The 13,371-nt window shown below is 44.3% G+C and overlaps 1 long non-coding RNA gene across 1 annotated transcript; it reads right to left on the bottom strand.

The window, feature by feature from the left end:
* Window positions 1–644: 644 nt before the first annotated feature.
* Window positions 645–1,272, bottom strand: LOC120038975. The gene is made up of 4 exons (XR_005475250.1): window positions 1,239–1,272; window positions 871–1,151; window positions 756–791; window positions 645–657 (listed from the first exon to the last, which is right to left on the bottom strand). It is a non-coding gene; the product is annotated as an uncharacterized LOC120038975 (long non-coding RNA).
* Window positions 1,273–13,371: the final 12,099 nt, after the last annotated feature.

Raw genomic sequence — 13,371 nt, 5'->3', positions numbered from 1 at the left:
TGCAGTCCACTGCACCAATGACATTGGGGAAACCTGTCACACAAAGTAATGAGTATCCTACTATGTGTTAACAGTTGTCCTGTAATTTGTAGATCCTCTTACCTGCAATCCTATAGAACTCCTCTTTGATGTCACAGAGTCTTCTGTGGCCAGGGAAGGAGATGAAGACATCTGCTAATGCTTTGATAGCCAGACACACACTCCTTATTGTGCGGCAAATTGTGGCCTTGTTCAGCTGTTCTGCATCCCCCACTGAGTACAGGAAGGCTCCACTAGCAAAAAAGCGCAAGGCCACACAAACCATTTGCTCCACACTCAGTGCATGGCTCCGTGCAGTGCGGTGCTTAATCCTGGGACCCAGTAGTCTGCATAGATACCTGATGCCATCTGCAGAAAAACTGTATCTTTCATATAGATGGTCATCAGGGAAGGCCAGTGGGTCCAACCGGTCCCTGAAGACCCTTTCTCGCCTGAAGGCTCTCCTCAGCACAAGTGCTTCTTCATCCACCACATCTCGCACGAATGGGCATGCCATTGTCAGAGCAGAAAGGAACACACAATTTTGGGCCTTCATATAGGCTAGTGGCCACACCTGGTGCTGGGGGGGTGGGCAAAAGAGGGCGATGCCTTATAACGATGACTTGGTTGTACTGATTGCTGGGAAAATAAAAAAAACCTTAGAAAGATGCCACCGTCCTGTGTGCTCACAATAAGAGCTCATATGTCATGGCTCACTTGACTTTACGAGAATATACCTAATTTTTATTTTGAGCTGTGTCATCTTCTTGGAGCTGGGGGAGGAAAGAAAAATAATGATTAATACATTTGTGTTACAGTTAGCATACAGTGTACATTGAAGGCATATCTCACCTCCCTCTCAAGTTTTTTTATTTCAAGGTCCAGTTTCCTAATTGTCCTCTTTATTTCGGACTCCAGTGCAAGATTTTCCATCTTTTTCTTCTTGTACTGAATGTCTATGTCTGCCAGTTCTATTTGGCGCCGGAGGTGGTTGCCATACAACTTTCTGATAGCTTGTGAGCTCTGTGAACACAATACAATTAGCGCAGCTGGAATTTGGCAGGATGTGGTGTCCTTTTATTAATACGCACTATGTTGCCAGGCTGGTTTTCCCACTGTATAGCATCTGGGTCCTGTAAAAGAAATTAGATTTTTTGATTTTGATGAGGACTCCTCACCATTGTAGAGTAAATAGTACTTTCACAGTCTTAACATGATACCTCATGCCTTCTGGAATCCAGAGAGATGGTCTCCTCCTCATCATCGTCTCCATCATGTGCTGTTGCTGCTGCACTGGGGCCTTCACCCTATCACATTTAATCGGATTCATATTGAAGCTAGTAGACAAGACATGCCAGGCCTACAGTATGCCTTTGATGGAGTACTCACTGGATCAGCATCGTCTGGTGCTTGTGCTGGTGGCTCTAACAGGAACACAGTGCTGCCAGACACTGCAAGGCAATAGGTAAACCAAAGTCAGACAGTCCAAATTGATTCAATATGAATGTGGTTGTATCCCATGTAGAGATGGAAGGACATACCTTGAATGAAGCGGGTGGCATCTTGGGAGGAACCTATGCTCGTCTCTTTCCCCCCAGGGATCCCCTCTAAGACGGGCCTGCCTTTATTTAGCTCCAAGGCCATGTCCTCTGCTGGGGTAAGGTCAGCCTTTGGTGACCCACCACCCGTGCCTTGTCTGTGGGTATTCTTTTTCACTGCTAAAACAGTACAGACAATGTGTGAGCAGGCACCTTCTGGGTACAATATATGCTTGTGCTTTGTTAAATATTAGTCAGGGACCATACCATTCTGCAGAATGTTCTTGTATTTGATTTTGACCTGCTGCCATGTCCGTTTTGGCCCGTTCATGTTTAATCTACACACACACACACACACACACACACATTTAATGGAGTCACACTGCAAAAAATTACTTGGTATTTTTGTCTTGTTTTCAGTAAAAATATCAAAAAATTTATCATAGCTTTATACAGTGTGATGGAGTTACTTTACACAATTTCACTCATATCTGCAGTGCATTTCAATTAAAAATTTAACCGTTTCATAATTACAGTACAACTGCATTTTTGGAGATGTGAATTAAATATTTGAATTGTAATTGTGATGTTTCAGCGGAGCGGTGAGTGTGTAATTGTGCACTACTTACGCATTCAGGCGGTCTGCAATACTTTGCCACGCTTTTTCTCTTTGCTTTATCACTGTGGCGGTGTTGCCTTTCTTCTTAATTATATCTTTTACCTCCTCGTATGCCTCCATGAGGATTTGTGCTTCCGACGGGGAAAAGTACGCGGCTCTAGTTGCCATGGTAAATCAGTTAATCTGTGATCTGTGGCGGGGTCTATTTGAGTGAGCCGTGAGCGCGCACCTATCCAGGATTGGTTTCACCTGGCTTAATGAATCCGTGTCTGCTCATCCTGGCTTGGTCTTTGTGCAACCAATTAAGCCTGGACGCACATGTTTTGGCTTCATTGAGCTCAGCTGAGTCATTTATCCCGGATGTCTTAATTCTACTTTTGTGCAACAGGCCCCTGGACTAAAGTATCCGCCAACTCCTGGAGAGTCTGTGGTGCAACGTGGCGTTGGTGGATGGAGCGAGACATGATGTCCCAGATGTGCTCAATTGGATTCAGGTCTGGGGAACGGGCGGGCCAGTCCATAGCATCAATGCCTTCCTCTTGCAAGAACTATGAATTTTGAAAAGCAGGTAAAACAGTGGGTCGTGGAGTGTCTGGTCCACATAGAAAATCTTGCTGTTTTTTTGTGATGTGCCGTTTATCATAAAGTGTTTGTATGATTCTACGTAATTTAGTCTGGGTCTGTGGTTGTAGGCTGGTTTCCTATTGGTACATAATACTTGGTATCTGATAACTGTCTATTTGCCTCGTATATGTATTGATGTTTATCTAGGATCACTGTTTTAGATCCCTTATCTGCCGGTTTCAATATTATGTGTGGGTTGTTTATAAGTTCTTTTATGGCTTGTCTTTCTATGCGGGTGATGTTGTCCTGTCTATCTGCCTGGGTGTGATAGTTGTGAAGGTTGTCTTGGTCGGTTCTGATTAGGTTCTTTACCCTCCCATCTATCTGGGACAGTTTGGGTTCCCAGATTGAAGGGGGGTGAATGGTAAATGGTTGCCATTTGTCTGATAGTCAAAGTAGTCTAGAAGTTTAAGTCGTCTATGATATTTATGTGTGTCCCTATGAAGTTCTTCCCAGTCAAATTTACCAGGGCGGGGAATGAAAGACAACCCCCCTCTCCAAGAGTTCGGTCTGTGCTGCTGTGGGTTGAAAAGACTTGGACAGATTCATGATGTTTGATAAGGAGGGGCCAACTACCCCCTCTGCTGGGTGATCTAAGAAAGCGACTGGGGAGGAAGGGAGGGGGAAAGTCGAGGGGTTTGGGGGGAAAGGAGGGTGTGGTGTGGCTAGGTGGGTCCAAATTGTGGGTAGAGCCTATTCTAAATTTAGCTGCTCACACCAATTCTTAAAAATAAGGTCTGCTGTAGTTGTTGTCCAGTGTATAAGGTCTGTTGTGTGAAATTCATCATGGGGTATCTCCAAGAGAAATGGGCCATGTGTGGTGATGTAACTGTTAATGACTTTTTTGATCCGGTGAAAGGAGGTGCGAGTGGTTAATAATGGGGATGTAAATAATAGCATTAGGGAAAGTGACTCTTGCTTCCTTGTGCATTGATGCAATCTGTTTGATTGATGTTTTGTATGGGTCATTATCCATATTGTTTATGCCCACCGAGAGAACCACTATGCTGGTGTCTACGTGAACCTCTGTTTTCTCCAGGACCTTTGTAAAATGGTAAAAAGTTGCTCCGGGGTAACTGTCCACTTGTATGTTTGGGTTATGAAATGGAGGGATTCTATTAACATTGGAGTCTCCCAAGATTAGTATTGGTTTATTTCCCTTAAAATTCCAATCCGCCACCTTGCTTTATGGTACGATGGTTTCTGGAGGGTTGCTGGGGTTGTGGCTGGGGTTGGAATTCAAACTGGGGTGGGTATGTTGAGGCGCCAGTTATACAGGTGTCTCGGACTGGCAGTGACATGGTGTCTTTTTGGGAGGGCTCAGATTGGTTGTTTTTGGGTTGTTGCCCATTGTTTTGTCCATTAATCGTCATTTGCCCCTGGAACTGCCCAGTCCTAGTCTCACTCCCTGATCTGGCGCCTCCTGTTGGTGAGAGCAATAGAGGTGAAATCCTTTCCAAGGTTTTAACTGAAACATTGCTGTGTTTATACCCCTTGGTGGTAGGAGTGTTAACCAGGGGATTGGGGATTGTTGCTGTAACATTGAGGGTTTCTGGCTGGCTGCAGGCCCTATGGTGGAACTCAACTGGGGCCTGGATTAATTTAGAGGAGTTAGTGGTTATCAATTCAAGGTTGGAGTCTATGGTGGGCGATGGGGGACCAATGATGCTTGGAATACTGTGCTCCTGGGTGGTCCATGGTTGTTTAACCTCTCTGGGATAGCGGGACGCTAGCGTCCCAACAGCCTGGAAAAATGTAGAGCGCCAGATTCAAAAAAATTATATAAAATCAAACTTTATTAAATCACACATATGATACCAAATTTAAAGCTACACTCGTTGTGAATCCAGCCAACATGTCAGATTTCAAAAAGGCTTTTCGGCGAAAGCATAAGATGCTATTATCTGATGATAGCAAAATGTCAACAAGAGTGTAGCCTATTTCAAACATGCTGGAGCTACTCAAAACGCAGAAATAAAATATAAATCATGCGTTACCTTTGACGAGATTCTTTTGTTGGCACTCCAATATGTCCCATAAACATCACAAATGGTCCTTTTGTTCGATTAATTCCGTCCATATATATCCAAATTGTCCATTTATTTGGCGCGGTTGATCCAGAAAAAACAGCTTCCAATTTGTGAAAAGTCACAAAATATCTAAAAAATTACCTCAACTTTGCCAAAACATTTCAAAGTACTTTTGTAATACAACTTAAGGTATTTGTAAACGTTAATAATCGATCAAATTGAAGACGGGTCAATCTGTTTTCAATATAGGAGATAAACAAACTCACGGTACTTTTCAAGTCTTGCGCAACAATCAAACAAAAACACCAGACGTCACTCTACTTCCTGGTGTTTTTCTTTGTCATTGTTCAAATGAACCTTAATCTTTTTCCATACACTGGCGACATCCAGTGGAAGCAGTAGGAACTGCGAGTAAAGTGATTAGAATTCTGGCCTGCCTATAATAACTCCTTGAACAGACAGTGACTTAAATAAAAAAAGTTTGTCCTCAGGGTTTTGACTGCTATATAAGTTCTGTTATACTTACAGATATGATTCAAACAGTTTTAGAAACTTCAGAGTGTTTTCTATCCAAATCTACTAATAATATGCATATCTTATATTCTGGGGATGAGTAGAACGAAGTTGAAATTGGGCACGCTATTTTTCCATAAGTGAGAACTCTGCACCCTATCCTAAAGAAGTTAATCTCTGTGGGTCATGAGGGGAAGTGGAGGTAGGGGTTCTCATCTCCTTTCCTTTTGCCTTGGGAGAAAGGGAGGGAGTGGGTGCCATATTGTTCTTAGAATGAGATGGGAGTTGTTTGGGGCAATATTGCTGACATCTATCTGTGTCTGTGAAGGTGCAACAGGGGAAGAGGGTGTTGAGGTACGGATCCTATCTCGGTGGAAGGTTGTGTCTGAGGAAGAGGAGAATACTGATTATTTAGCGTCTGGTTTAAAGTGCACTGTGCTGGGGATGATCGTTTTTGAGAGGCCTGAGGCTTAACTAGAGGAGAGAACTTGGGTAAAGGAGGGAAGTTCTCCAATGAGGATGAGAAAGGAACTGGTGCTGAAGTGGTGGGCAGAGATCAACTGTGGTGGGGCCTGGATTTGAGCTGAGGCTGTATGCCATGGGTTCTGTTCCAGTGGACCGGGAGCCGATGCTGTTATTGGCTGGGGGAGGCTGAGGGGAAGGGGAGCTCTGTAGTGGGGTGAGAAAGGGTAGCCCTAGGGAGTTGTCTGTAGTGAGTTTCTAAGGAAATGTTCAAAATTGTTTCCACTGTAGTGATGGTAGTGTGTGTGTGTATCTCTTATGAGCCCAGCCCACAGCTATGTGTAATGCAAGAGTGTTGAAAGTATTGGGTGGTTGTGTGAGTGATTCGATAATTGTCTGGTAGTGTGTTTGTAATATGTTCATGTTATTGTTCATCCATTGCTGTGTGTTCTGTAGTACTTGGGCTGCAGTGTAATCTGTGGGTGAGGATGGCTGCGGTCCATAGCATCAATGCCTTCCTCTTGCAGGAACTGCTGACACACTCCAGCCACATGAGGTCCAGCATTGTCTTGCATTAGGAGGAACCCAGGGCCAACCGCACCAGCACATGGTCTCAAAAGGGGTCTGAGGATCTCATCTAGGTACCTAATGGCAGTCAGGCTACCTCTGGTGAGCACATGGAGGGCTGTGCGGCCCCCCAAAAATGCCACCCCACACCATGACTGACCCAGCACCAAACCGGTCATGCTGGAGGATGTTGCAGGCAGCAGAACATTCTCCACGGCGTCTCCAGACTCTTGTCACGTGCTCAGTGTGAACCTGCTTTCATCTGTGAAGAGCACAGGGCGCCAGTGGCGAATTTGCCAATCTTGGTGTTCTCTGGCAAATGCCAAACGTCCTGCACGGTGTTGGGCTGTAAGTACAACCCCCACCTGTGGACGTCGGGCCCTCATACCACCCTCATGGAGTCTGTTTCTGACCGTTTGAGCAGACACATGCACATTTGTGGCCTGCTGGAGGTCATTTTGCAGGGCTCTGGCAGTGCTCCTCCTGCTCAAAGGCGGAGGTAGCGGTTCTGCTGCTGGGATGTTGCCCTCCTACGGCCTCCTCCACGTCTCCTGATGTACTGGCCTGTCTCCTGGTAGCGCCTCCATGCTCTGGACACTACGCTGACAGACACAGCAAACCTTCTTGCCACAGCTCGCATTGATGTACCATCCTGGATGAGCTGCACTACCTGAGCCACTTGTGTGGGTTGTAGACTCCGTCTCATGCTACCACTAGAGTGAAAGCACCGCCAGCATTCAAAAGTGACCAAAACATCAGCCAGGAAGCATAGGAACTGAGAAGTGGTGTGTGGTCACCACCTGCAGAACCATTCCTTTATTGGGGGTGACTTGCTAATTGCCTATAATTTCCACCTGTTGTCTATTCCATTTGCACAACTTCATGTGAAATTTATTGTCAATCAGTGTTGCTTCCTAAGTGGACAGTTTGATTTCACAGAAGTGTGATTTAAGTGTTCCCTTTATTTTTTTGAGCAGTGTATATTGCTTGGAAGTAAACTTATTTTCAAGCAATTCCACCAATATCCTCTTAATCATGTTTTGAGTCTCAGATTGAATAGAGTGGTCTAATGGGACAATTTTTCGCGTTATTCAATTGCTTGTTAGCCTCCAACAAATACTGTACTCGGTCCATAATTACAATCTGTGATCCTTTATCCGCAGGTTTAATGACTATACTCTGATTGGACCCCAACGATTTAATAGTGTCTAGCTCCAATTGCGTAATATTCCCCTTAGTGACTGGCCCAGGTCGGAACCTCCTAAATGCATCCAGGTCCTTCCTAATCAATGTTTGAATAGGGGGGGATACAGATTGTACTCTAGGTTCCCAAACCGAGGGATCTGTAAAAGGCACAAAAGGAATATCAGTTTCATAATTAAAATGATCCAACAATTTTAACCTCCTGGTTGGTTTGTCCTTTCCGTGTGTGTCTCCCGGTGATGTGTTTGGCCTTTGAGTGCTGAGCGGGTATATCCTCTGTTTTTGGTTAGGGCTTTGGAGAGGGTGTGCGTAGCAGTTTTGAGGTCTTTGGGTTGGGTGCATATCCTGTGTTTGCACGAGCTCTGAAGATAGATGGGGGGCAATCAGTTCACATATGGTGTCCAGAGCACAGCTGGGGGCAGAGGGTGGTCTATAGCAGGCGGCAACAGTGAGAGACTTGTTTTTAGAGAGGTGGATTTTTAAAAGTAGAAGTTCAAATTGTTTGGGAACAGACCTGGATAGTAAAACAGAACTCTGCAGGCAATCTTTGCAGTAGATTGCAACACCGCCCCCTTTGGCCGTTCTATCTTGTCTGAAAATCTTGTAGTTAGGGATGAAAATGTCAGAATTTTTGGTGGTCTTCCTAAGCCAGGATTCAGACACGGCTAAAACATCTGGGTTGGCAGAGTGTGCTAAAGCAGTGAACAAAACAAACTTAGGGAGGAGGCTTCTAATGTTAACATGCATGAAACCAAGGCTATTATGGTTACAGAAGTCATCAAAAGAGAGCGCCTGGGGAATAGGAGTGGAGCTAGGTACTGCAGGGCCTGGATTCACCTCTACATCACCAGAGGAACAGAGGAGGAGTAGGATAAGGGTACGGCTAAAAGCTATGAGAATTGGTCGTCTAGAACGTCTAGAACAGAGAGTAAAAGGAAGTTTCTGGGGGCGATAAAATAGCTTCAAGGAATAATGTACAGACAAAGGTATGGTAGGATGTGAATACAGTGGAGGTAAACCTAGGTAATGAGTGATGATGAGAGAGATATTGTCTCTAGAAACATCATTGAAACCAGGTGATGTCATCGCATATGTGGGTGGTGGAACTGAAAGGTTGGATATATAGTGAGCAGGGCTAGAGGCTCTACAGTGAAATAAGCCAATAAACACTAACCAGAACAGCAATGGACAAGGCATATTTACATTAAGGAGAGGCATGCTTAATCGAGTGATCATAAGGGTCCAGTGATTAGAGGTTGGTTGGGGTCACGGCGATCCAGACAGCTGGCCGGGTAGCTGGCTATCGGTAGCAAGATAACATAGGATGGAGGTCTATTTTTTTTTTTTTTTTAGTCACCTCGTGCGTTTCCGTATGTAGATTAGTGGGGTTCCGTGTGGTAGAGGGGATCGATCCAATTGGCAAAATAGATAGTGACCCAAGAAAAAAAGAAAAAATTGTCCGATATACTTATTCAGATAGCAGCCGATAAGACAGCTAATGATTAGCAGATGGGTATTCGGAAACGTCGCAATGGAAAAGCCTGTTGAAACCACCTCGGACAATTACGTCGGCAGACCAGTCGTGATGGATCGGCGGGGCTCCGTGTCGGCAATAAAGGGTCCAGTCCAATTGGCAAAAGAGGTATTGTAGCCCAAGAATTCGCTGGTAGACCTCTTCGGCTAGCCGGCAGATGGGCCTAGCTCGAGGCTAGCTCAAGGCTAACTGGTGCTTGTTTCGGGACAGAGGTGTTAGCCAGTAGTAGCCACTCGGTTGCAGCTAGCTAGCTGCGATGATCCGGTGTAATTGTCCAGAGCTTGCGTCAGGAATCCGGTGATGTGGTAGAGAAAAAGCAGTCCTATATGCTCTGGGTTGATATCGCGCCTGCAGACTGGCAGGTATTGGCCCGAGCTGAAGCTGGCTGGTGTCCGAGTTAAGGGTGAAGACCGCAGCAGTGGCTAAGTGACTACTAGCTAGTAGCTAGTTATCTGGCTAGCTTCTGATTGGGGTTACGGTTCTAAAGTATAAAAAAATAGCAGATCCGTACCACATTGGGTGAGGCGGGTTGCAGGAATGTATATTCAGTTCCTAGACGGAAAGTGAAATTAAAATATATACGAAATGTATACGAAAAATACGAGGACTATTTACGCGGGACAAGACGGGACAAGACAAACACACGTCCGACTGCTACGCCATCTTGGAAGAATGTGAGGAAAGAGGAAATAGTATTACTACATTGTAGGATGACATTACTGTATAAAAACAAGAGCAGAGCTCACCTGTGTTAGCGCCAGGGGGGTTGATATCTGGAAGCAAACTGTGTGGTCAATGGATCTCCAGCAAGTACTTGGGGTCTAGGGGAATGTGTTTCAGCCGTGACTAAACAAGTTTTCCCCTGCTCCAGCTCTAGAGCTGGTAGACTGGGAGACCTCCTAGGGGAGCTCCTTTTAGGTCTATTTAATGGTCTAGCCCACCATTAACTAACCCACTGGCCGGACTGCTATTTCCCATTCCTTCCACGTTACTGGGAGCTGGACACAGGACCCCGGACAAGGGCGGAAAAGCCTCCATAGTCAGTTGGCCTGGGCCTGCCAACTCACTAGCACCAGCACTGGCCTTGGGAAGCATTGCCTGTAACGTTGCCACTGATGACTGAATAAACTTGCATTTATATCTGGCCCTTGCCCAGGCAACCGCTCGCTCAAAGGAATTGATATCAAATCTCCCCATCTCCCGTAATCCCGCTGCCAGGACTGAATCATAATGGTCCACTAAGATGCACATATTAGTCTCCATCCAGTGGTCCGTATTCTCCTTCACCAGTGCCAGAGTGGTTGAATTGGGTGAGGAAGGTTTAATGAAATCTGTAAGTCTAACAACCTGTTTCATCATGCCAGGCGGGAAAGACCTGGTCCTTTGCAATTCTGCTAAAATTTCCGCATGGTGAATGGCTTGTAATAATTTAAAATACTGCTTAGTCAATTTAGGGTGGAAAGAGGTTTTAAGAGTGTCTGAGCTTAGGGTGGGTCTCCCCCAAGGCTATAGATAGCGCCTGAGGCCCAAGTGTCTGAGCTTAGGGTGGGTGTATTCTCCCCCAAGGCTATAGATAGCGCCTGAGGCCCAAACCGATTTCTTCTAGGAAGCATCATCTTCTACCACCATAAAAAATAACCTCAATCAACAATGTTATCCCAACTGAGTCTCCATTACACCACAGACCGTTTTAAAATCAAAGACAAAGGGGAAGAAAAAATGAAACATACAAACAATTAAAATCATGAGTCCCTAAATGTTATGCTACCAACACCTGCTTTGGTGATGGTTCACTAACCAAAGGGAATTGTCCATAAAAATAGCAATGTTCAAAGGTTAAAAGTTTAAAGGTTATAAAAAATCCTTCACCTTAATCCTTTGTTCAGGTATTTGTACTCACTGGAGCTTCCTTTCGAGTGAATTTTCAATTTTCTACAGAAGGGTTAGGGTTCTAGTTTTGAGTCGGTTGATCCACTTCCATCTCTGACACGTGGAAGCTGAAGGGGGGGAAGGGAGGGGGTGCACTCCACATCATATACGCGAGGGCCGGAGGGATCCGGGCGCAACCGGCCAAAGTTGTAGACCCCATGGTTGCCCACTTGTAGATTAACCCGTTGGTTGGGTTAGACTGTCTGTCCGTAGGGTTAGGTATAGTTTTTAGAATGGTTAGGGTAAGGTATAGTTATTAGAATGGTTAGGGTTAACTTCTACCGCCTCAGAAACCCGGATCCGGGAGCACCCCCCACCACCCCCACCAGTAAAAAAGCTGACTAGCATAGCTAGCATAGCGTCACAAGTAAATACTAGCATCTAAATATCATTCAATCACAAGTCCAAGACACCAGATGAAAGATACACTTCTTGTGAATCCAGCAATCATTTCTGATTTTTAAAATGTTTTACAGGGAAGACACTATGTAAATCTATTAGCTAACCACGTTAGCAAAAGACACCATTTTTCTTACTCCACTATTTTTTCACTCCATCACCAGCTATCACCAATTTGACTAAATAAAGATATAAATAGCCACTAACCAAGAAAAAACTTCATCAGATGACAGTCTGATAACATATTTATTGTATAGCATAGGTTTTGTTAGAAAAATGTGCATATTTCAGGTATAAATCATAGTTTGCCATTGCAGCCACCATCACAAATCTCACCAAAGCGACTAGAATTACTACAGAGAGCAACGTGTATTACCAATTTACTCATCATAAAACATTTCTTAAAAATACACAGCGCACAGCAATGGAAAGACACAGATCTTGTGAATTCAGACAATATTTCAGATTTTCTAAGTGTTTTACAGCGAAAACACAATAAATCGTTATATTAGCATACCACATGTGCAAACGTTACCCGAGCATTGATTCAAGGCAAAGAGAGCGATAACGTTATCATCACCAAAATATATTAATTTTTTCACTAACCTTCTCAGAATTCTTCCGATGACACTCCTGTAACATCATATTACACAATCCATATAGAGTTTGATCGAAAATGTGCATATTTAGCGGCACAAACCGTGCTTACACAATGGAAATACTGTCCAACTACTCAAGCAATCTGCCCGGCGCCATCTTGGAAAGACACCTATTTTTATCGAAAACTATTCATAAACTTGACTAAAAAAATACAAGTTGGACAGCAATTGAAAGACAAATTAGTTCTTAATGCAATCGCTGAATTACATTTCTAAAATTATCCTTACTGTGCAATACAGGGTGCGCCAAAGCGAAGCTACACAAAAAAAAATGGCAATATATGCGTTTAACATTTTTCAACAGAACAACGATTTATCATCATAAATAGTTCTTACTATGAGCTGAGCTTCCATCAGAATCTTGGGCAATGTATCCTTTCTCCGGTCTAATCATCTTTTGGTCGAAAGATGTCCTCTTGTCCTGTCAATGGCCACTAACGTTCGGCATCTACAGGAAAAGTGTCCAACTCTTCAAAGTGCGTCACAAAGAAATGCCTCAAAATCGCACTAAACGGATATAAATTGCTATAAAACGGTTTAAATTAACTACCTTATGATGTCTTTAACACCTATAACGAATAAAAATATGACCGGGGATATAGAAGTGCCTAAACCAAAGCTTGGAAGGAGGCCAGTCCGACGACCACTCTGCGTCGAGCGCACCGTTGAAAAGAAAGGTACTTCCGCTCCAGGATCTTATATAAGGTCCCAGATTGCGCAATCGACTCCATTCAAATTGTCACCACTTACTGACATCTAGAGGAAGGCGTAGGCAGTGTTTGTAGCCCCATAGCATTCACAGGGACTTATAAACTGACCTGGGAGCAGGGGCCAAGATTTCTGAAATCTCACTCCCTGGCAGGAAAAGTGCTGTAGAATGAGTTCTGTTTCACTCAGAGACATAATTCCAACGGTTTTAGAAACTAGAGTGTTTTCTATCCAATAATAACAATAATATGCATATTGTACGAGCAAGAATTGAGTACTAGGCAGTTTAATTTGGCAACGTCAAGAAAAAAAAAGTGCTAACAGCTCCCCCTATTGACAAAAGGTTATTAAGGTTAGGTATGGGTTTTAGAATGGTTAGGGTAAGGTATAGTTTTTAGAATGGTAAGGGTTAGGTAGGTCTGTCAACTCGACGTAGGATCAGGCAAAAGCCCTTGAGTTGCGTACCTTATGCAGGTCCGGCCCTCGGTTGGTTGCCATGTGTCCCTGTCGAGTGGTATGGTCATGATGTCTTGGTCCGCTTGTCAACGGATGTGGAAAGCATAGCGCA

This window comes from Salvelinus namaycush, unplaced genomic scaffold (genome assembly GCF_016432855.1).
Source record: "Salvelinus namaycush isolate Seneca unplaced genomic scaffold, SaNama_1.0 Scaffold245, whole genome shotgun sequence".
In the NCBI taxonomy this organism is placed as follows: domain Eukaryota; kingdom Metazoa; phylum Chordata; class Actinopteri; order Salmoniformes; family Salmonidae; genus Salvelinus; species Salvelinus namaycush.
Note: the sequence above shows the minus strand (reverse complement) of the source record. Positions and strands in the feature narration are given on the sequence as shown.